Source organism: Anas acuta, chromosome 10, assembly GCF_963932015.1.
Source record: "Anas acuta chromosome 10, bAnaAcu1.1, whole genome shotgun sequence".
Lineage (NCBI taxonomy): Eukaryota > Metazoa > Chordata > Aves > Anseriformes > Anatidae > Anas > Anas acuta.
The window spans coordinates 3,078,662-3,101,671 of record NC_088988.1 but is presented as its reverse complement, the minus strand read 5'-3'; the positions used below and the strand labels follow the sequence as shown (position 1 = coordinate 3,101,671).

General features: G+C 41.5%; 1 long non-coding RNA gene across 3 annotated transcripts in view; it reads left to right on the top strand.

Moving 5' to 3' along the window:
• The window catches only part of LOC137861951 (uncharacterized), a 72,556-nt gene that overhangs the window by 25,835 nt on the left and 23,711 nt on the right, over positions 1-23,010 (top strand). For 2 of the 3 annotated variants that reach the window (XR_011099945.1, XR_011099943.1), the window contains exon 2: positions 8,688-8,801. The exons of the other annotated variant lie outside the window; for it this stretch is intronic. This is a non-coding gene — a long non-coding RNA (uncharacterized lncRNA). The remainder of the gene's footprint in view (positions 1-8,687; positions 8,802-23,010) is intronic. 3 annotated transcript variants of the gene reach the window in all.

Genomic DNA, 23,010 nt, shown 5'->3' with positions numbered 1-23,010 from the left:
ACTTTGTTTTTATAGCAGCTATCCTTTGCAATTTTTCATTTATCTCCAGGTAAAATATTAGCAAATAATCCTTTTCAACTTCCAACCTTCTTTAATAGTTATAAGCTTGCAATTAAACTCTGTTCAAAATAATTGTATTTCCAATGAAAGTAGAATTAGGTTAATTGAACTGCTATTATTACCTACAGAGCAATATTGGTTTAATATGTTTGGCCAACATAAAGCAAACCTCTTCTTTGGAATTTGCTTTTATTAAGTTCAAGTCCAATTGAGTTCAAAAGATCCTTCTGTAAAACTTAGCTGTCCCCTAATAGTGCATGACTAATGTCTTACACTTGGCTTTCCTATAAATTGCTCTCTTTACTGAGCAATTTCTGTGTCAATACTCAGACATCCTTATCAGCACTTGATGTTCATGTAAACCAACTCTTGTTAATGACTACATGGACGGAGTGTGGGGAGGGGGAAGTAACATTACACAGACCTCAAGACTCCCGCTCCATCCGAACTTTGAAGTCCAGCTGTTAATAGCAGCGTTGACTACTTACATAAAAATGTGTAGTAAACTGAACTGACGTTGTCTGATTTCAAGTGATTGGTTTAAACCATCGCAAATGGCTCGAGCTTCCATGCTTTTTTCATCTTTCCAGCTCAGTGCCGTCACTCAGGATGATTAACGTTGTTTTGCACTATGAAAGCTATTGTCCTAAGCTGAAAAAAGTAAACGTTTTTACAGTTGGGAGCAAGAAAAATTTCAAACAAGTTCCCTTTTGCATGAAAAAGGGAACCCCAGCTGCTGTTTATTATCTCTCTGTTTATATCACACATGTGCAAGTGGAGGACAAAGTAGTTCAATAAATTACTTCTCTGCTATCAGTTTGGCCATTAAAGACTGGCAGGAACAAAAGCATTTAATAGCTCATCGAATGTCTTTCAATGTTCCTGCACTCATTTTTAACTCTCTCAAAGTGTTTGATCTGATTTCATCTGCTTTGCTATTTCATTTAAGGACAAGAACTTTTTTCACATTGCATGTAGTGAAATAAAATGAATTAAATTATTTCTACTGTTAAAGTGGTTCATATACATAGGCACAAACTCACACATTGCACTGGGCTTTTTGATATTAATGATGTGAATTCTTGCCCTGGAAGAGCCTGTGGCTTCCACAAGATTTGGTAAAGTTATTAATCCCTTATTCAATAATTACTCAATTAATTGATTAATCAATAATTTACCTAATGCCTCCATTTCTGGGTTTCTTGTATTGAAGTACACCTCCATGGGAAAAAAAAAAAGTAAAATCAAATGTATATAGAAATAGCATGAAAATGGATTTTTCTCTATAATAACAACTAACAACACCTTCATGGCTGTGCAAACACAGTCACATTCACTTGGCCTTCTTACCAGCCTTGAGTGTTTGGAAATCACTTACATTTTTTCATGGTTTAAGTCCATGTTGGGATGCCACTGTTGCTGCTTTTCTCTTAGGCAGGCAGCCTGCAGCAGGGCATCGGAATTTCCCTGGTGGCAGGGGAGAGTCTGTCTGCCCACTCCTCCTGAGCCCTGGCCCTCCCACCCCTCATCTTCATCCCTGGCTTTCCTGCCAAGTCAACTCTTTGAGGATCTTTTTCTAGTACAAGTCTACACAATGATCTACCTCTATAAAGGAGTAAAACCTAAACAGCTATAATCCCTAGCCTCTTTTCCCAGCTCCCACAATTTTCAGTGGAGCTATTACCAAATTAGTTGTGTACCTGCCCACAAGCAGGAACCACACACATGTTCTTCAGCAAAACAACTGGCAAAAAAAAAAAAAAAGTATCAGTGAGATGGTCAGAGTTCAAGAGACATTTCTGAGCTTTTGTTTTGGCCTGGATGATTTCAGAGCTCTCTGTGCAGAAAAGTCCAAGGAGAGCTGCACAAATAAAGGTTTGGATGAAAACTTCTCAAACCAATATCACCACCAACAAGAAGTTCCACAGCCTGGTCTGAGCAAGGTCAAGGTGCTATGGCAGCCCCATCTTCTCCCCCAGCGGCTCTGTGCTGGGGACTTCAAAGCCTCATATCTCCCTGTTTTTTGTATGGTGAGATGGGCAAACCCTTCCTTTCACATCCCAGCAGCCTATCCTGACTAACACCAGCTCCTGTGGTGACTCCTGAGCCCCTGCAGCACATAGCAATGACTTTTTTTTTTTTTCCTACCTCCCTCAGCCTTCCCATGGGACATTTTCCCGCTCAGTTTTTTATCAGACATTTGTGTTTTTGTCAGGTAGGTGAAGTCATCCCCCTTTGCACCTGAGACATGTATTACAAACCAGTTAATCATGTGCATGTTGTCATGTCCTATTGCTCACGGTTAAGAGATCAGGAGAGAAGAGCTGACGTCTCAGCTCAGCACGGAGCAAAGGGAAGCAATGCTTTCTGCCCTTCCCAGCTTCTCACCTCCCCACTGTGCCCATCAAATACTGAAGCTGTTATGATATGGTCCAAGCTGCTGTCAAGCAGTCCTACTTCTTATCACACAACAAGCTCATTCAGACAGCAGGTGTAATATTAACATTAACAATCCACTTCCCGTGCACTTGCTGACAATTCAGCAAACAGCTGGAAAGCCCCCTTGATGATCTTTCAGAAACAGAGGATACTATGTCTGGGACATATTTACGAATACACGTTAAAGCAAAACCAAAAAGATGCCCTGTAGGAAGTTAAACTTTCAATATCATTCCAGATCATTGCTCAGATTAGTGTGAATGCATACTACTGGTAAACACTCATTTAGTGCTGCTGGGAGTGTTTTGTGAATATGCATACATATATTTATGTGTGTGTGTGTGTTCTCTCAGGCAGCATCCGATGAAGATGCTCAGTCCTACTTCAGCTCAGTCACTCCATCTGATGCATCACTTTTGTATCACAATGAGCAGCCATGAGATCCACATCACAAGAACATTGTTGTATCCTAGCAGCCATGCCTGAAGTCCTACACAAAGGAAGATTGTTATGTCCATATAAGATGAAAACAATTCAAATGTCCATGTAAATGCTGAAAAAAGTGCTTCAAATGGAGTTCTTATTCTGAAAATTATAATCTGTTTGTCTTTTTTTTTTATTATTGGGTGATATCATCAACAGCAGGAAAAATATAAAATGCTTGGGTAGCCTTCTATCTCCTGACACTATGTTAATCTTCTGAGTGTAGAAAAATGGGAGAAAAGCCACAGTCTGGGGCCCACCTCAACAACATCATCTCAGAGTAATGTTGTCGTGAAAGGATGTCCAGTCCCTGTCATTCTGATACAGGCAGAGGAGAAAGAGCTGGAGAGGGGCAAAAGCCAACAAGAGTTCCCTCTAGGTTGATGTAGGTTTTCAAAGGAGAAAGAGCGGTTAACCTTTATGTCATTCTAAAGTACTTCAATACCTTTCTCTGGCATGTATTTGGGCTTAAGTATACGCCAAGTAGACAATGCAGAAGGCAGTTATCTTTGTAGCATCAAGAATGGAAGCAATAAGGAGCAGGAATTTCCCACAGACAGCTTGTTCTGGTGCAATTTTCCAGCCCAGGTTTCTTAACTTAAGAAATGTGAATATTTATAAGCCTCAGGAACCAAATGAACTCTGGGAGGATCCTCTGACTGAAACCCAGCATTTTTTAGATTTGCCGGTGACCGCGTTACACTGAAGCTGCCCCATGTCTGAAGTTACACAGTAGTTGTAGTCAGTGAAATAAAGACACTGACTTTCTTGATTCGTTCTTGGCTAAGAGCAATCTCTTGTACATTCCTACCTTTCACCCCTTCTTCATTAAGTGGAAAATCCAAAGTTTCCTTTAATCAGGTTTGAGCTTGGACTGATGTGATGTTTACTGACTGAGACAGTGGTTTTCAAACGACGTCAGGAACATCTGGCCTCGTGGCTTGGCAGGGAGCCCAGCAAATTGCCAATCCAAAGGCCCAAGTTCACAAGCAGCTTTGGGGCTTTCATCCTGTAACAAGAAAGCCCTGAGGGCAGTGGAGGTGGTACCGCTCCTCCCTGTTTAATCATGCTGCTTTACTACCTATGTGTTCCACTGCTGATCCCTGTGTACTGTCAGAGCCCTCTGATTAAGTTCCTGCAGGCATCTGTCAAGGCCATGCCATGCTGGCCTTGTCTCTACCTTCCTGTTGTGTCCCAGCACTGCCACCATCTCCCACTCCTACGTGTGGTGGGAGCTGTGGGGCAGATGGGATGAAAGGAAAGCTGTTCCTGCTCCAAGCAGTGGCAGCACACAACACATCCCTGTGTATGTCACAGCAGGTCCAACCCTACAACGCTTCCCATATTTCCATCTGTTTTTACAGATTCCCTAAGGCACCCAGGAAGTCTGTGCCATGCAAAGGGTTGAACCCAGGTCTCCAGCCTCCCAGTGGAGCAGCCTGACCAGGAGACCAAGCTGACATTGTGTCAGCAAGGACCGCCTGGAAAGCACAGCAGCAGCAGATGGTCTACATACGGAAAGCATTTGCATCTAGTGCAGTTTACAGCTACAGACACTTTTTAAAAGTTAATTCTCTAATGTTTTACTTGTCTGAGTTGCTTCTACTCCAACAAGTAGATCCGTTGACTCCATCAAATGGATAAGTAGGACTTCAGATGCAACCAAAGATTGGATCTCACTGTGAGGGATCTTAAGTACTATGACCTGGGCCCATCTGGTTCAGATTGCATTCTCTGTAATGGGTTGTTGGCTGGAGCATGAAAGTTTAACTCATCCTACACTGCTGAAATATGCACTATAGTTAAACAAAAAGCAGGCGGTCTCTGTTTGCATTTGGGATGTATATCATTGCAACATACCTCATGTAAGGAAACAACGGTGCTTGTTTACATGCAAGTGAAAATCTCTGAAGGTAGAGGATTATGTGGCTTTCACTGCATGGAAAATGGATGTGGAGAGGCTCACAGTCAAATTAAAAGTGTGTTTGTTAAAAAACAAAACAAAACACAGTCCTTTAGGGATTAGCACCAGTTGTCTTGAAACGGTTAGTGAGGTGAGAGGGAAAAGCAGCCAAGGGAAAAACAAGCCTCCAAAAGTAAGTGACCGATTGCTGAGAGAATGAAGCGTCTCCATCCTGACCTCCCGTGAGCTCTGAACTCTGCCGGCACTGTCCAGCCTCCTTCCCTCAGACATACAAAGCTTATGGAGAAAAAGTCATCTTTGTTCCACGAAATATTTACTTTAGAGAAGGGAAGGTCTTTTGTATATTGTCACTGACCTTGGGGGGGGGGGGGGGGGGCGGAGGATTGTAATCAGGTTTCATGATCACAATTTTCACAGCTGCACATAATAATTTGATTCAGGTATTTGATTCACGCATTGAAGTTGAAAACTTGTCTAGAGCTAACAAATGCTCTGCTTTCCCACAGACTGCAGAGAGGAACCTACCACCTGCCTATCAGCAGCTATTGACCCAGGCATGGACCATGAGTGGAAACCCTTTGTCCTGAGCACTATAAGAAAAGGGAAAGGAATAAAAAAGTAAAATGAAAATGCCTACATCTAGCATTCTTTTGTGTCTGATGATTTTTTTTTTCTTCCAAAAGCTAGCAAATGAAAAGGAAGAGCTAATAGGAGCTTGGCTCCTTCTCCTCTTCCTGAGACAGAGTGGGGTCTACAGAATTTCCTGCTCCTGTGCAGCTATCTTAGAGAGGCTTAAAAACACAGCCAAGTCCAAGAAAAATCAAAGGGCGATCTCTGAAAAGGGATACAGAATTTCCAGATCCTAGGGTGGGAGCTGCATTGATGTGGCAAATTACATGGCGGTGGAAAAAGGAAGCAGGTTCAGTGTAAGATTTCATGTGGATGCCCTTTAGTGCCTCAACAATGTAATGGGGAGAAGGGGTGGGGGTGCCTGGATGTGGGAGAGGAAAGATCCAGACTCCTTATTTCCTCTGTAACAAAACACAATCACTTACTACTTCAAATGCTGCCTTACCCAGCAATAACATGTAAGTGCTTTACAGACCATGGTTGGAAGCTTTATTCCTTCAGTGTTGAAGCCACAGAGACATTAACATGTCAGCCTGCTCTGACTGTGAGATCTCTCACTGATGTCATGCTGTCAAGGTACTGTGGGTCAAAATAAGGCAGTGCAAATCAGGAAAATTTGAATTCCCAAAAAGACCACAACTGCCCATTCTTGATGAAAAATTCATCCCATTTATCTATTTATGCATGTGTATTTAACTTATTTACACACTTGAATTAGGTATGATCAACTGGACAGCTGCAATTGCTCAGGGTGAGCTTTCAAAAGAAGAGGAAATCCACCCTTTCTGCAACCAGCTCTTAGTAACACCTTATCAGGTGATCTGATTTACATCAATAGGAAAAAAATAATAATAATAATTAAAAAAAAAAAAAGAGCAGAAAGGAATGAGTAGAAACAAGATGTACAATTACAGAAACATCCTGAAGACTTCACTGTGCTTGGATGAAGGTTGTCACAGCAGGACAGAGACAAAAGGTGTTGAAGAAGGTGTTCACTCACCCAAACCACAAGCTACACCAAATCCTGCCTACCGAGTCACCTACCATTAGCTCTACTGGTATAATACCAGAAATATGTTTGGCTTTTTTTAGTCTTCCCTCACAGATTCAGGCCTGAAATAACATCCTCTTATTTTTAAAGAAATCTTATGAAAATGCTACAAAACTGGGAATAGGTGGAGGGCAGAGAGTTTAGGTATTCAGCAGAGATGTACAGGAAAGCCCATGACCTCTGAGCAGACAGTTTGCCATTTGTGTCATCGTCTTTCTGTGCTTTAAGCATCAAGGATAATCTGGAATGCACTCCTGCTTTGGAGACAGATGGCAGTGAGGAAGTAGGTTGGAAGAAAGGAATAATAAATATCTGAAGGTGAGTAAATGTCTTGGCTTTAGGCAGCTGCGCCTGTGGTTTTTCTCAGGGTGCACAAATGTCCCCACATTTACTGTGCAGAACGCTTCTAGTAACTTTTTTATTGCGTGTTTCCTGTACTGTCTGGTGGAGGGTCAGAGATGTTAAGAGCTGGGGGAAATCTGAATTTGAGAGCACTGCATGATCAGGGTGTGATAAAACAGATTGATGGGCCCGTTTGCTGCAGGCAAGGCAGAGTTAGCTAGGCAGAGCAAAAAGGGTTATGGAAGGTTTCTGTTACCCAGAGGGTTGTTTTTTGCCAATTTTTAGACCACTAAGAAGTCAGTTTACCTTCTTCACCATGCTGCTGTATGTATATCCATCAGTAGCTGAACAGCTGCAGGAAATCAATATTCATAGTCTATTTGAGATACCCTCTTGCACCCTTCCTTCTGGGAACTTGGTGAACATCAAAAACACTGAGATTCACCAACAGATAGGGGACAGACTTTTTCTTTTCTGAGTTGTCTGGTGGCAGAAGACTGATGGTTGGACATGGATGTGGAGGCAACTGTGTGCTATAATGTACTCTTGGGAAGGTTTAAATCATGGCTTTTGCGAACAACAGTACAGAGCCATCCATCAAATGAAAATAGCTGGAACATGACAGCCAGCTTCCCAGCCCCATCCATTCTCTGTCAGGAGGGAGAGGCCTAGTGGAGAAGCCATCCATCCACTGTCTGAAGAGCGTTATATACTGTGAGAATGTGGGGACACTTATCTGTTCTTTGTTTCTTTATGGTGTAAAGTTTGCATCACAAACTGAACTGCCACCATAGGTGGAAGAAGGGTAGTTCCACAAAACAGTGCTATGCAACTGTTTAGAACTGAAAAATGGAGAAAGAAAAAAAAAATCAGAGCCAAAGTACACTTCATGCAGTTGACATAAGAGGCTGAAATGAGATAGGCAGTTTGTAATTACTTACATTGGAATATGGCCAGGACATCGAGGTTAACATCACAACTTCACAAGGACTTCAGAAGCAGCTGAGGATCTCTCTGAGTTGAGAAGACGTGCAGGGAACTTCCCTGAAACCTCCTGGCTTGGGCCATCACATGCAATGCATGCAAGCTCTCGCCCGGGCCAAGGCCAGGGAGGAACAAAATGGGTAGGAGCAAGACCTGATATGTCTTCATTGACATGCCAGAACCAAATAAACAAACAGCAAGGCTGTTGCTCTTCAGCCCAGGGCTGTTGGTCTTCTGCCACAGAGTTGTCATTCTTCTCGACAGTGTGCATCTGTTTGGGTAGTCCACCTTTTGAGATGAGAAAGCATAAGAGGGTAAAGAGTAAAAAAGGGAGACACAGCTGCAGCCCGTGAGCATCCCACACCACAGCAAACACAAGGGAGAATTTAAAGAAATTCTACACAGCCAAGAGATAACCAAATTTTTTCTTTAAAAAAACGTTGGTTTCAATAAACATAAGGGACATCTCTGGGCTCGTGCCATCTGTAACACATGCGAGAAGCACAAGCTACCGGGTGTCTCTCCACCAATGCAAACATATTTTATGGCAGCTCTTAATTTGACCCTAACCAGACTCAGAGGCAATAATTTTTGAGTGTTTCTCTGCAGAAAGACCACACCTCAAGTTTTTCTTGGAACTCAGCTACATTAAGAACAATCTTGTTCCTTAGGGGCTGGGCTGTTTTTTTTTTTTTTTATTTATACTAAGAACTCAGGTGTTTGAACCATGAACTAAGATGCCAATGCTTCACCTTGTTGCTTTAATTTAAACAGGCTGCAGCTTCACAAGAGAAACACGTGAAATGCTGAAAAAAAAGCAAAGATGGCGTATTGACTGCGACGTGAGAGCAAAGACATTTCTTCTATTCATTCAACTTCATGAAGAGGGTGAGAGAAAAGGAGGCTTTGGCAAAAGACATTTTGCACACGTTAATAGATGCATAGATGAGCTCTGTACCAGTCAAAATAGGAAATACCACCCATTAAATGTTGGAGGGAGTGAAAAGCTTTGTGAAACTGTGCCGTGGAGTGCTAAGTAGAATGGAAAAACCATCATTCCTAAAGCTAGTCTTTAGAGATTTCTGGGAAAATTGGCTTACCCACTAATTTTTGCTCAAGTCTTGATGTGACTGGTCTTAACCCTGGCAAGTACTCTAATCTACTCACTTAATCTGGCTGCAAAACAATGCCGTGCTGCAAAGAGCTGAGATGCTGTTTAGGTAATTTAGCTTAACTTTTTCTTTCCCCTGTTGCAAGCTGAGCCAGCCCTTTTTGTTCACTTAAATGGCTTCTTCTTCAAAGGGCTTGTGGAAAAGTCTTATTTCTTCCCCCAAGTGACAGATTTTTAAGTAATCGCGAAGATATCTTGTCCAACAGAATTACCCTCCACAAATCTGACCCTGACAGAGCTGAGGTAAAGTGTGATTTTTAACCTCAAGCACTAAAACATGTCAGGAAAGTTGTAGTTGTGGTGGAAAGACCTTGAGGTGGCTAAAATTTATGGAGAAGAGACGTTAGAAGTTTTAAATTCCAGATGTTTGAAGCTCCAGCCATTTGGTGAACAATCGTGGAATTCTGGACCATTTCTCAAGCACTGATTTCAGCCTCAGAAATCTATGCAGAATATGATCCAGCTATTTAATTGTCTGTTTTTAATTTATGCAAATAGTTTATTCATACCCTGGGACATGAAACATTTACTGTTTCTTAGAATGACTGAAGAAGACATATCACATTTTCAAAGGGGCATCCATGTATTGTTACCACAGAATCCCATATAAAATGCTATTCAGCTTTTTTAGTTTATTGAGCAAACCTGTAAGATGATGTATTGCAGAGCTATTAGAAAATGTATGCCACAGTTCGAGTCACTTTAACCCCATTGCTTGATTTAGGCTAAGTATGAGGGATAAAGACTGCCATTGAGACTGTATTTGATTTCTGTTTCAATTCTTGCCTCAAATTCTTATTTAAAGTCAAGTTCCCTGGAGTGTTTGTATTATAAGGGTCTGTAACAGCAGAGGCATGTGTTGTAAAGTCAAATTATTCACCTCCCATCCTGAACTGTGGGAAAAGGAAATCAGGGAATCTAATAAGATGGGAACAGTTTAGATGTAGATGGGATATAATAATAGACTAAAAAGGGAAAAAGAGGCTTAGACAGACAAAGAAAAAAAAAATAATTTCAGAAATTAATTTCATCTGTTTTAACCTTGGTAGCAGAGACACCATTCTGCTGGGACTTCTTCCCAAAAGAAGAGACCTGATGCTGTTTGCATGGAAGCAAACTCAGGGGCAGCAAAAGCAGCCAGAATTTTTCTTATTAACCTCTGGCTGTCTCTGTTGAATCAAAGCAGTTTGCTTCCAGGTAATGCTTTGTCATAACTGGTTGAAAAGAAGAGGCAACAGTTGCTCAAGTACAGCTAGATCTAGCTTTTTTTGCCCCCCTGCAACGAGTGAGGCAAGGGTTTTCAGAGGAAACAGCAATGGCAGAAATGTTTTGGGGTGAAAGGAGACAGGTCAAATCAAAAAGTTCTCACTCCTCAGCATCCTCAGCCTGTTTGGGAATGACAAATTGGAGGCAGGAAAATAAGCTAGAACATGACTGCAAGGGAGGAGGAGCAGTGTGTAATAGATGACTTAATAACAGGTTGCACTGATGGACAAATTGCACCTCTGTACTGTTTCCCTCCTTGAGCTGGCAGAAGGATGCTTGGATCCTTGTCAGGAAAGCTAAAAGATGGTTCCCAGTTGGAACATGCAACTAATCCATTGGCCCCATGCCTCCAGCACCAGGCCCTGGCCCTAGCACAGTCTCAACCTCCTTGGTCGCAGGGGCACCCTCAGAGAAAAAAAAAAAAAAAAAAAAAAAAAAAAAAAGGCACAAGGCAAAGGGTTAGGCTTCAAAAAAAGACATGGATTAGGTTTTAAATTCAACTCCTTTGTAGTTTTATTTCCATCCATATCTCTGTGTGGCCAAGCAGCTCCATTTCCCCTGTGAGCAGCCAGTGGGACTGCAGGGCATTGGCAATGAACACCTGAACATCATGCATGGGAGAGCCTGGATATCTGCCATGAAGGTCCTCAGTAAGATAATTTTACCTGACCCAAAAGTTGGGGTCTGTGAGCAATATTCCCTTTCATGAGGGAAGCTGCTCATCACAATGTGGGTTTTCCCAGTAATTCATTTCTATATGGCATAAGAGAAGCTGTCATTAGTAAGCATCCTGAGACTTTAATAAATAAGGCTTCCTAAAATAACCTTCAAGTATTTTACGACACACACCATCTTTCCTATGTGCTGGGTGTGATGTACAGCACCAACAATGATCTGACATAATTCCTCCAGAGGGCTCTTACTTTGCTCTAACCTCTAACCTCTAACCAGAAGGCTCTTACTTAGGTCTGCAAACTTTTTAGGTCCTGTTGCTTTAGTGCAACAGTTGGGGCTGCTCTGTCCCTACTTTCCCCACTCCCAGCAAATCCCAGGTCATTTTGTCCCCTTTCCCTTCCCAGCGTCCTCAAGAGCTCTCAGTAAAGGTTACAGCCTTCCCACCAGGGCTGGAGAGAAACAAATTAGCGGGGAAAAGGAAATGCTAATGGCAGATGGGTGCTCCTGGGGCTCCTAGTGTTCCCTCGCTTGGGATATGTTCACACCACAAGCCCCCAGAGCAAGAATGTCTGCTCTTAGTCTTCATGAACACAAATACCAAATAAAGACTGTAAATTTAGGGAATGGGCTTGTGGAATGACCCCAAATGATGTGTGGGCTGGGGAGAAAATATGCCCTACAAATTTCAGGGGGAATGAAAGCATCCCCTTTTCACTGAGGTCCTTTGCTGGATTTTGAGGCACATTCTTAACTTTCAGCTGGGCACTTGGGGCTCGCACAGATGCCATCTTCCAGTGACAGCATTTTGTACTGGAGATGCAAATGAAAGAAAAAGAGAAAAGAATAGTTATTGAAATTTCCCCTGAGGTGTCTCCTCCCCAATCATTAAATAATTATTTTCCAAAATAAAATTATTCAGCAAAATACTTTCCATCCCTTTTAAACCTGGGTGCCCTGTTTTTTTTCGCATCACTGCTTCCTGTGCACCCTATAGGTGTGGGACTGTTGGTGTGTTAAATTGGTTTCTGCCCTACCAAGACCAGTAAACCCTGCACAAACAAGCCTGACCAGTAAACAGCCCTCAACAAGATGTTAGGCAGCTGCTCTTTTTGGTCAGTTCTTGACATTATAGCTACTACAATAAGTCTGTGTGTTCGAGATGTATAACAATAATCTGTCATAATCTGTCATTGATAAAACAAACCAAAAAAAAAAAAAAAAAGAAATTACTTGTCCTGCATTACCCTAAAAATAAAATTAGATAGTGTCATGATCCTTCCTGACTTCATCATTAATGCATAATTTAATTATTAATAATAATATTTAAGCATTCACTGTATTCACAACTAAAGACTCCTTTCCGCCAGGCCACATAAAAGTGCTGGCTGCTCCCCAAAGACGTTGTTGCCTAAGGACCAACCACCAAATGCACTGTGCATGGTCATGTCTCTACCAGATGGTTTTCAGCATATCCTGAGAGGCTGTCTGAAGGACAAAGCGAGGAACTTCTGAAGGAGCTATGCAAAGTGACGCGAAAAAGCAAGTCCATGCATGTAATACAGTAAAGTACTTAAAATTATAAAGAGATCAACATTCTTTTGGAAAAGCTGAGGAATACCCAAATGGTAAAAAATTGAAAACTATCCCATGTACACACAAGCAACTGGAGAATTTGACCTAGGGATGTAATCAGTGGCACCAAGGCAGACACATGGCATGCTGGAAGGGACAGTGAAGAACTGCCAGGTCAAGCATAGCACTTGAAAAAGGTGACATCTATGTAAAAAGTCTGTGCCTCAACAATAAAAATAAAAAATAAAATAAAAATAAAAATAAAAAACAAAAATATAATTAAAATAATAAAATAAAAATAATGCATTAAATTTGATTAAAATAAAATAAAATAAAATAAAATAAAATATAATAAAATAAAATAAAATAAAATAAAATAAAATAAAATAAAATAAAATAAAATAAAATAAAATAAAATAAAATAAAATAAAATAAAATAAAATAAAAATAAATTCAGAGCATCAACACCTGAATTAAAGTTCTGTCACTAGGCTGAAAAGTCAAACATTTAAGTGGAAGAAAGCATGGTCGCCCAGTCCATGGCTGTGGTGTTAATTATGGTCTTTGAGCTGGGCGCCTTGAAGACACGTGGGAGGGAGCTCTCCTAATCTGGGCTGACTGGAAATGACAAACGGCCGTAACAAAACTCCAGTGTGCTGGCAGCATTTTATAGGGCATCTATGGAGACTTGGGGACGGGAAGCCAACCAAAACTTTAATCTCTGATTAAAAAAGAAAATAAAAACAAAGAAGGAAAATAAGTGGGATTTTTAAATGTGTTTACACACACACGCAATTGCTTCTTTTTTACTGCTAATGAAAACAGGATACATAGGCAGAGCTGGTACTTGCAGTAATAAATCCATGTACAGTAGCCCAATAATCCATGATTTCATGCTCAGGGTAAAGGTAGTCTGGCAGAGCTATGAGTCACACAGTTTAAAATAATGGCTTAGGCTCTACAAGGAAGAAGTCTATCCTATAACGTATGTGAGGGGTCTTAGAAACAGCAAACAAAAACTGCATTTTGTTCTTGTGTTTCCAGCAGTCACATTTGTCACCCTTTAGGACTGGGAACATAATTTTTTTGACCGGACAAAACAGGGTCACACCAACACTGGCAAAAATAGCCTGATGTAATTTTTCACTTCCCTTCTTCTCATGAGCACAATACCAAATTAGTTTGGTTCAGAAGAGGAGGGAGATTGCCTTAAAAATGGCCTTTTGGCAAGGCTAGTTTTGAGTTTGCAGTCAGATCTGAAGCCCCAAAAAATTAAAAGTTTTGGGTGCCTTTCAATGGAGAATGTGTCCCCAGCTGGAAAGATCAGCAGTTTAATGCAGGGCTCTGATGTCTGAACATTTGCCTACCACGCAGCGCAGTGAAACGCCCAACTTCTTCCGCTGAGATCAGCCCGAACTGTCAGACTTGTCCATGATTTAAATCCCTTCCAGCCTCACCCATTTTGGATGAGCTTCCTTTGATCAACACAAGCAAGTAATCCCCGGTGTGTCAGTGTTACAATTAACCCACTGTGTCCAATTCACAGATGACGCAAATCTATCATAGTGCTGCTTGAGGAACTTTAATTCAAGCCATTACAACTCCCTTCTTAAAGCCTTGATGCAATTGTGCAGCAAGGATAAATGCAGAGAAATGGAGTTATTCCCTACTGCAGCATTTGCTGTTTTTATGCTCCCTAAATAAGTGAATATTTATTTACTACTACTTTATTTTTGGGGAGCATTGGCAAAAAGCAGTACAGAACCTGGATGAATGGTGGGGAGCGAGATTTATTTGATGCCCAGTAGATGACAGATATTTCCTCCCAGGGCGGATTATTTATTTGCCCAGAGATGTTGGCATGCACGGATTTCTGACTCGTATAGGTCAGTTTGAAAAATGTGGTTTGCGAGAATATGAAAGCAAGCGGCACGGCTTGGTGAACACTCACGTCCGAAAGCAAAAGGTTTACCTACAGTTTTAAAATGCTCGTTGTGTCTTTGGTGGCGGAGCTTGAATGAAATCATTTATATCAGCAGCAATATCTGGCTGACTCCACTGATCTCCATAATCAAACGCAAGAGATTTGGAGGGGAGAAGGGGAAGGGGGTGGAGCGAAGCGTGTATAATTCAAACCTTGTTCTAATCCAGCTTTGATGCTTTTGCCAGGACAGGTTGGACTAGTCAAAAGCCCCAAACATTTTAGGTAGAATGTTGTTTTTTGTTGTTGTTTTTGTTGTGTTATTTTGTTTTGTTTTGTTTTTTAATTCTCTCAGTGGCTGCGAAGCAGCAAAGTGGTTATTAGCCTTATAAGGTACCAAGGTAAATATTTCAGATCCCCTGTGAATTTCAGTCTCTCCCGACTCGGTTTATTTGTTCTTGTCAGTGGACAGTGAAGTTTTGTTTGTCGAAACCAGTCGGGGCAGAGAGTGACAGCACCAGCGCGCTGTGATTTATTTTCCACCAGCCTGCCGCTTCCCCCGCGCTTCTTCCCCAGCCTGCCCCCGCGGGCTCTGCCCGGGGACATCACCACTGCTCCAGGCATGCAGCTGGGGGGTGACCCTGCACCAACCCTGGCGGCGCCAGGGCTTTTCCTTCTCTTTTTTCCATCTGTCTTAGGGCCCTTCTGTTGGTTCATACAAGGGAGCGATGCTGGATTTCAGGGTTGCAGGGTGCTTGTTACAATGGTTTTTTCTGCAGAGGGTCTTGTTTCCTTGCAGAACCATGGACCATGTATGCCAGTGTCTTCCAGGATGAGGATGCAGGACACTGACCTCTGGTGACATGTCCAATGTGGCATCTGGAAAGACTGTGGCCACCAGGGGCATGGGGACCAATGCAGACTCAATCTGCACACACAGTGCTTACAGACAATCTCATCTCAGAAGTGAATCCCAACAGGGCTTGCAAAACTACACAGCTTCCTTGCTCAAAACTCCATTGCCATATGACATCTCTTCAGCTTGAAGGCAAAGGAGAGAGAGAATGGTGTAGGGGGGCCAAGTCTCAAAAAACCTTTTTCGGGTATTATTTCGGAAAGGAGGTATTGAGTGTCTTTCATGGATGTTGAAAGCAAGAAAGAGCTTTCATTTGCAAGAGCATTTGTTCAAAATGTAGGAGAGGTCTAATAGGAACAGACTTAAGGAAATCGGTTTGTTTATCTTATTAAAAAGATCAAATAGAGAGTCATTTGTAGCATATAAGTATTTTCACCAGGGAAAAATAACAAATATTAAAGATTTCTTCAATCTAGTGAGAGAGGAGAGCTGAGTTCCAGTGGTTAAAAAAAAAAAAAAAAAAAAAAAAGTAGAGAAATACACACTGGTAATGAAGCATTTCATTTAATTCTGTTCCCTTTGTGGGGAAGAACAAGGTTGAATAACAATGATAACAAACAATTGCTGCAACCAAGGGTGCGTAGATTGGGAATGAAAGCTGTTCTGGATGACGTGGCTTTTCTGGGCAGGAAATACGATGGTAGAGCAGTTGTTAAGCAACGAGTGCAGCAGCTTGGAAAGCCAGGTAGTACCAATGCTGGTGCCCCTCTCAGTTGGTGGCACTGCCCCATTTTTGGGAAAAGCCTCAGCCAGCCCTACAGCCAAGTGGGGAGCCTCCCAGGACCAGGTGTCTCTTCCAGCTCCCTCCACCTGCAGCTCTCCTGAGATATGGCACGATCTATTCATCAGCCCAGGCATGTCCCCTCCCTCTGATGCCGAGGTGTTTTGCAAGACACTCTTTGCCCTCTACAGGACTTCGCTGCAAAGACCTTCAGCTCATTGCGATAATGAGGGGAGCTTCTTCTACCAGGTATGAGTTTGATCTGCAGCAATTCCATCTGCAAACTAGAAAGGAGAATTCTTGGCATATAAAACAAAACTCTGTACTTATGCAAACCAATGTGTGATAGCAGATAGGAAGGGAGAAGTCTCGTCACTAGGTGCTTAGAAGAAGCCAATAACTAGACCAATTCTTCTCTCCCATGAGGGAAGAGACATTAGACCAAGGTAGAAAGAATCCCCAGCTGTGTTAGAGGAATCATGTTGTTATAAGACTCTTTACAGTTTAGACGCTTTCTGTGGAAGACAAACCACTTCAGCAGACACTGCCAAGTTCACCAGAAGGGCTTGCCTGGTATTTGCCCCTTTTCAAGTTTTGAATTCAACTCTCCACCAAAAACCTTAGACTGTGGTCAGACTCTGCCCTCTCCTTCCGTCAAGGAAGAATAATCCTAGCAATTACATTTTAATCATAGCTGTTGTACAGTACCGCCTAACAGATCTTCCCCCACCCAATGATCAGTGCAAGGAGACCCATCGCTGTTTTCTAATGAGCTGCAGATGTGAAGCCAGCAGGGGGAGTGCATCATCGTGCCTTTGCAGAATCAGCAATAATTAATAAGCGGTATACAGGAGAAAAACCCTTCTTGGTAGTGGCCTTGTGCTCATAAACAGAAAAGTGGCATTTGGCAGATCTTCCTGGTCTGCAGGATGCGGCAGCACAAAACTTTGCTTTATTTTTAATTCAGGATGTAATGCAGACCAGAGGGCAGAAGGGCAGGAAGAAGAGTACCACATGGAGGGGATCTCAGAGGGAAAAGCATGTGCCCCAAATTCATTGGTGCTGCAGGAGAAGAAGGAGGGTTAAAGTTCTTGATGGCAGCAGCTAGAAGAAATCTGACTAAAGGCTAGAGGAAGCAAAGTGAGTAGCAAAAAGGAGAGGTACCCATCTCCATTCACAGAAGGTGCCAAAAAACAATACAACAAATGTCACCTTGCAGCTCTGGGAATACATATATGATGGTGTACTATCAACATTTTCCCCTACAACCTCCTAGTAACATCTCTCACCAATTCAGAATTACCTAGTGATTTCAAAGATTCAGTTCTGTTCAAAGAAAGATGTTAACAGCCCTTAGGAAATAAATTGCAATAATAACAAAAATGCAAAAATAAAATTCTGTGCACACTGATAAGAGTTTATTAAGCTGGCTGCCCTCATGCAGCCCAGTTTAACAAGATACTTAAGTTTCATTGTCTGAAATGGAAAAGAATTCAGCTGACAGTTGAAAGTATCTTCAACTACTTTGCTGTGCTGTGGATTTAACAGGGACATATTTTATATATCCCTAATGCAGTAGCCAGAGTTGGCCCCTTCTTCCTTCATATTTCCTTCTCCTTCCTTCATATTGGCTGATTTCCAGAAAACGTGTCGGTCACTTCATGTTCTCCTCTGTTTTGTCTGTTGCTTGTTTATTTATTTATTTTGATGCTCCCTTGCTGTAAGTAACACTAACCTCACAACTTACACACAAAAAAAAAAAAAAAAAAAAAAAAAAGTCTAAGGTTCAAAGTTTTTTCAACCAAAAAAATACAAATAAATTATTCTTAACAGCATGTTCTGAAGGTAGAAATCTATAATTTAGCCTGACATTTTAAGTGTACATCACTTGAATTGCTGCCAGCTTTCTAGAGTGATTAGGTGACTTGAAAAAGGCAAATATTTTTTCATATGCTTCCACTGAATTGGAGGCTCTGCTGCTGAAAAGACTTCAATAATCCTAGCTGTATTTATTTCCTAAAGCCTCACTCATCATTGTCAAAATGTTATCAGCCATCCCCAGCTTTCTCTCCAGCCCAGAATCTAATTCCAATTATTTAAAAAAATCCCTTTCTGGAAATGAATCTTCTGCAGTACTCTCTATTTTTCATGTAAGACTTAATCAATTATTAACTGGAATGTATATGCCACATAACTGTTGAGCTTAAGTGAAACTGCTCTTGTGTGTTAGAGAAAGACATGAAGAAGGGCTTCGGCATGCTTGCTGGGGAGCTGAAAGCGCATGGCTCATGCAAAGCTGCAGCAGTGCTCTGGGACCTTGGGCACAGGAAGAAAATTCACCGCCAAGGATCGTCTTGGAAGGAGTATAGGCTGGGAAGTAGCCCATGCCTGACCTCTTCTCTTAATTGTGAGTAGAAATGAAGAATTTGGTTCCACGAACACATAACCTCCCTCTGAAAAGCACCAAGGAGATAAATCAATCTCATTTGCTTGACTCCATCAGCAGCACAGGGAACTCAGTGTTTGCAAAATTTGCGGTGGGATCATCATCAGTTACATCCTTCCAGGATCTTGGCTGCAGTTTTTTGTCATTTCGTCAGCTGGGAAACAGTCTCTGTTTGCTTGATAAAAACACCTAGAAAGAACATTTTGTACTTTTCTGGGCAGACATGTCAGAAGATAGCTGAAAGACTGATTTGCCCCATGAGTTGCTCATGCTCATTCCAAAGATCATCCTCTTTAACCCTTAAAGCATTGCAGGATCCCCAACCAAGCTGTCCCCCAGCTGCTGCTGGCCCTCAGGCTTGTAGGTGTTGGGTGGGCTGCAGGGCTGCAGTAAAAGCAAGAGAAACAAAATAAGAGATCCTAGTGAGGGACTCTCATCCTCCAGGTTGGCAGTTCAAGGACGCATTTCAAACAGAGCCAAAATTCACTTATTTTGGAAGGAGTGTCCACCCAGTGATTTACAGGGGTTATCTGTAAAAATCCACACTTTTTTCTGTCTTGCTGGGGCTTCTTTAGGAGTAAAGATTTTGTCCTTAACTCCAGTGGGATCAGGCTTTCCCCTACAAATACCCAAAGGAAAAATAAAATAAAAAAAAATATGATACATCATCAAATGTATTTCATTTACTTCTAGATGGTGTTGTATGATGACTGCTTTATGTAGTAACTGTTCTAACATATATTCAGGGAAATAACCTTAGACAATCCAGTCTGGTGGTATACGACATTGTCTGCTCTTGTATGAAAAATGCAGAATAGCAGTATTTCTGTGCAAATTGCAGGAACAATTAGCTTTATTATAGTAAATGTCTTCAGACTACTTAGTGAAACATGCAGACTGTATTCGTTTGCTTCCAGCTAAATGAAGTTGTCCACTGTTTTTCAGTGCCTTATCACGAGGGTCCAACAGAGTTAAGATGAGACACCTTGTGTCCCAAATTTGCTGATAGCTACATGGCATCGAGGCTAGGTTTCCATATCTTACACGATGAACTTTCCATGACTTTCTGCGTCGTGTGCTCCTACAGGCTGAACCTCCCCTGCCTGCAAAGGGAAAATAGTAGTGAAGGAGTCAGAGGCACCGAGGCATTGAGTTAACACATTTATACCTTAGGGGGGTTTAAGGAGTTCGTGCCTGTTTTTACAGGGAGTTTTTCAGCCTACTTTGAACTACCTTAAAACAATAAAGTTCCCTTTTCAGCAGCTTGGTTTAATGGAAAGATTTACTGTATTTTCATTCTCCTGCTGAAAAGTGATAATGAAGCCAAGTTCAGAATTCAGTGTCAAAGGGAACGTCTATTTAGGAGAATTAAAGGGTCTAATAACATTCCTGCCACCTGGATTGCCTTATGGGTGGGAGACGTGGGTAGTCCTTCATGGAACACAGCTTGGTGTAAGTATGACATATTTTTATTTTAAAATAAAAGCACAAGCCCTTTGCCAATCACAAGAATACCTTGCTAAAATTAAAGTTTCAGAAAATACCGAAGAAGTCAAAATACAGCTTTGTAGGTTTAACATTTCATCATTGCTATATCTAATACTCTTCTGCCTGAGAGGGGCAACACAGTCCTGCCGTTATTGCTTCATGCCTCATCCTATTATGAACTTTCTCCTGTTAAACAAAGAAAATTCGGGTCCTGCAAATGCTAACACACATGCTTAGTTTTAAACATGTGAGTAACCTAACTGGCTCAAGTACAACTGTTTAAATGCTTGACATAAAGTGTGTGTGTACAGGTTTTCAGGAGAGGAGATATGGTTGCAAAGAATAACTTTACACGCGTGCTCCCAGATTCTCGAGTTGAGGAATCCATTAAGCTGCCGTTTGCTTTTTGTACTTTCCCTCCCAAAGGTTTGTACTAGAAATGACCCATTTTATGAACGGCACTTTTCAGGTTTGAACCCTTTAATACCGCACATAATGCTGGATAAGGAATTTTAGCTTGCGGAAACGTCTGCAGCAGCAGCAACAAGAGAAAGTGTCTCCTTTCAGAATTTCCCTTGCCTGCTCGGTGGTGAAGGAAATAAGCAAAACAAGTCTGAAATTGGGTTCGTTAATTTTTTGACAAGTTTTAACTAAGCACAATGACAGGGAGCTTTGCGAGAGAAATTTTAGAAGCCCAGGCACCAAGGCATAATAAGCTGTCAGAGAAAAGATCAAGTAGCATTCTCTAATTCATCTAACCAACATCAATGTTCCAGCTAACAGTAGACAGTGTTAGCCAGATTCTTGCCCTTTTTATCTATGAAAAGCTACATTTATCAAAATAAGCAAAAAATGTGAGGTATGGAATGCAGTTCATTGGAGGGCAGGGCTTTATTGGTTGATTGGTAAATTGAAACACATGGAAAAGTGCTACATGTAGGAACACACTGCTGACTGTATTACTCATTTTTTATTGGTTAATCTCTAATAAGAACCAGCTGGTAATAAAGGACGGAGTTCATGGGAACCCACCCTTTGTTGAAAGCGAAGTTGGTGTCAATACTAGAAACACATGAGCACAAAGAAAACAGATGTAATTGGCTTCTGGAGGTCAGGTTATGTAAAGACCCCAGTGAACAGAGGTGAGGTTTTGGCTGCAGAGAATGACAGGCTAAAATAGCCATTATTTCTGTGTCTGCAAGTGTGTGTGTGTCAGAAGGGGGTGGCAGTCACAGAGACCTCTGTTTTGGGTAGGAATCAGGGCTTTATGCTCTACAGAAAACAGGGAGCTTCACCTTAAACATACAGTTGCCAAATTAGGGAAAAAATGCTTTTTGGGGTAGGAAACCCGCAGCTTTGTCTTCAACTATAGTCTAAAATCTGCTTTGAGCTTTACTAGAATTAAATGCATTTTGTTAGACAAAACAGTGATGAGATACACGTTCACCCCTACAAATTCGTGATGTCTACAGCCCTGAAGAGAATGGGCTGGGGCTTCAGCACAGGTTTAAAGTTAAACAGATGCTTCAATAGTTCCTTGCCCAATAATGTCTACTTCTTCAATCAGAACATAAAACTGTCTTGTTAAAGCTTTAAACTAATTCATAAGAGGGGCAGAGGGGACTTTTTTCTTTTTTTTTTCTCTGAGGGCAAGAGTATACATTACATAAAAAATGTTCACATAGCAGGTTAGAAATGTAAGGAATCAAAATGGCAATATCCTGGGTTTTACCATCAGAGCGTTTAATGAGGCATTTAAACCAAGCTCTGTCTCTCTTGCACAGAAGGCTTCCTTTAAGAAGAACCTCAGAGATTCTGTTCCTTAATTTGGATTTCTCTGTTCTTTTTATAACGTGATGCTGCATGAACAATTCATGTGAGTAATGTGGGCAACAAGTGAATTTTCAGATACAGCCTTGTTCAGAATTATTTGCCAAAAATACTTCAGCTTGAGGATTGCCCAGGAGGAGTTCAGCAACAAGGATTCGAAATCCAAGCCTTGTAGGTGACATCTGAGCAGGCATGTGGTGGCGGCTCTGCCCTGCGGTTCGCTCACTGTAATCCTCAGATTCAGGATTCTGTTTTGAATATTTGTGGTTTGGAGTTCAAACTTCGTTTTCTTCAAACATTCTCTAATGTTCGAGTCAAATGCACTCTTTCCCGCCTGCAGGCTTCTTCACTGGAATACCACTTGCAAACAAATTAAAAAGACACACAAATGCAACCCTGGCTAAATCCAGATCTGGTCACTGATACCATCTTACAGTTACACCAATATAACTGCACTGGAACGTATTCTTGGTTTAATTCTCATGTGCATTGCAACAATGTCTAAAAGCCCTCAGGTCCCCCCAAAGTAGGCTTTCATTCTGCAAAGGACCATGTCAGAAATGAAAAGTCCATCTCAGCACTCCCAAGATCTTTTTGCCCCCTGCAGAGGAAAGAGCTGAATTGCTCAGTGCATTGTAAAATGAGGTCCCTCCAAGCTGTGCGTATATAGAGGAGTTATCTGGCAAAGTTGGCATGAAAAAAACGTCTGAGAAGCACAAAAGTAAAAATGAAAAGGAGGTTTTGGGTGATTGGTTCTGAGCCTGTACGCTGATGCATATTTAAAATACCTGAAATGAGGGACAAGTACACTGTAAACTGTATTGGAAAGGTTTTTTGGAAAAGTGTTTGCTACTGTTATTTTAAAGTCAGCTTAATGCCTTAATGCCTTTCTAGAAGCAGTGGTTACCAAAAAAAAAAAAAAAAAAGCTGGGAAAGAATTATTAACATAAAATTCAATAACATCCCCCTTGCTTTCTCCAAGGTATTGCCTGAGTGACTGCAGCATTTACAAAAGGGATTCTAATCTGAAATGAATTTGCAGCTAATTCAACCTGTAGGCTAGTGACTCTGGGATTTCCTAGATAATACAA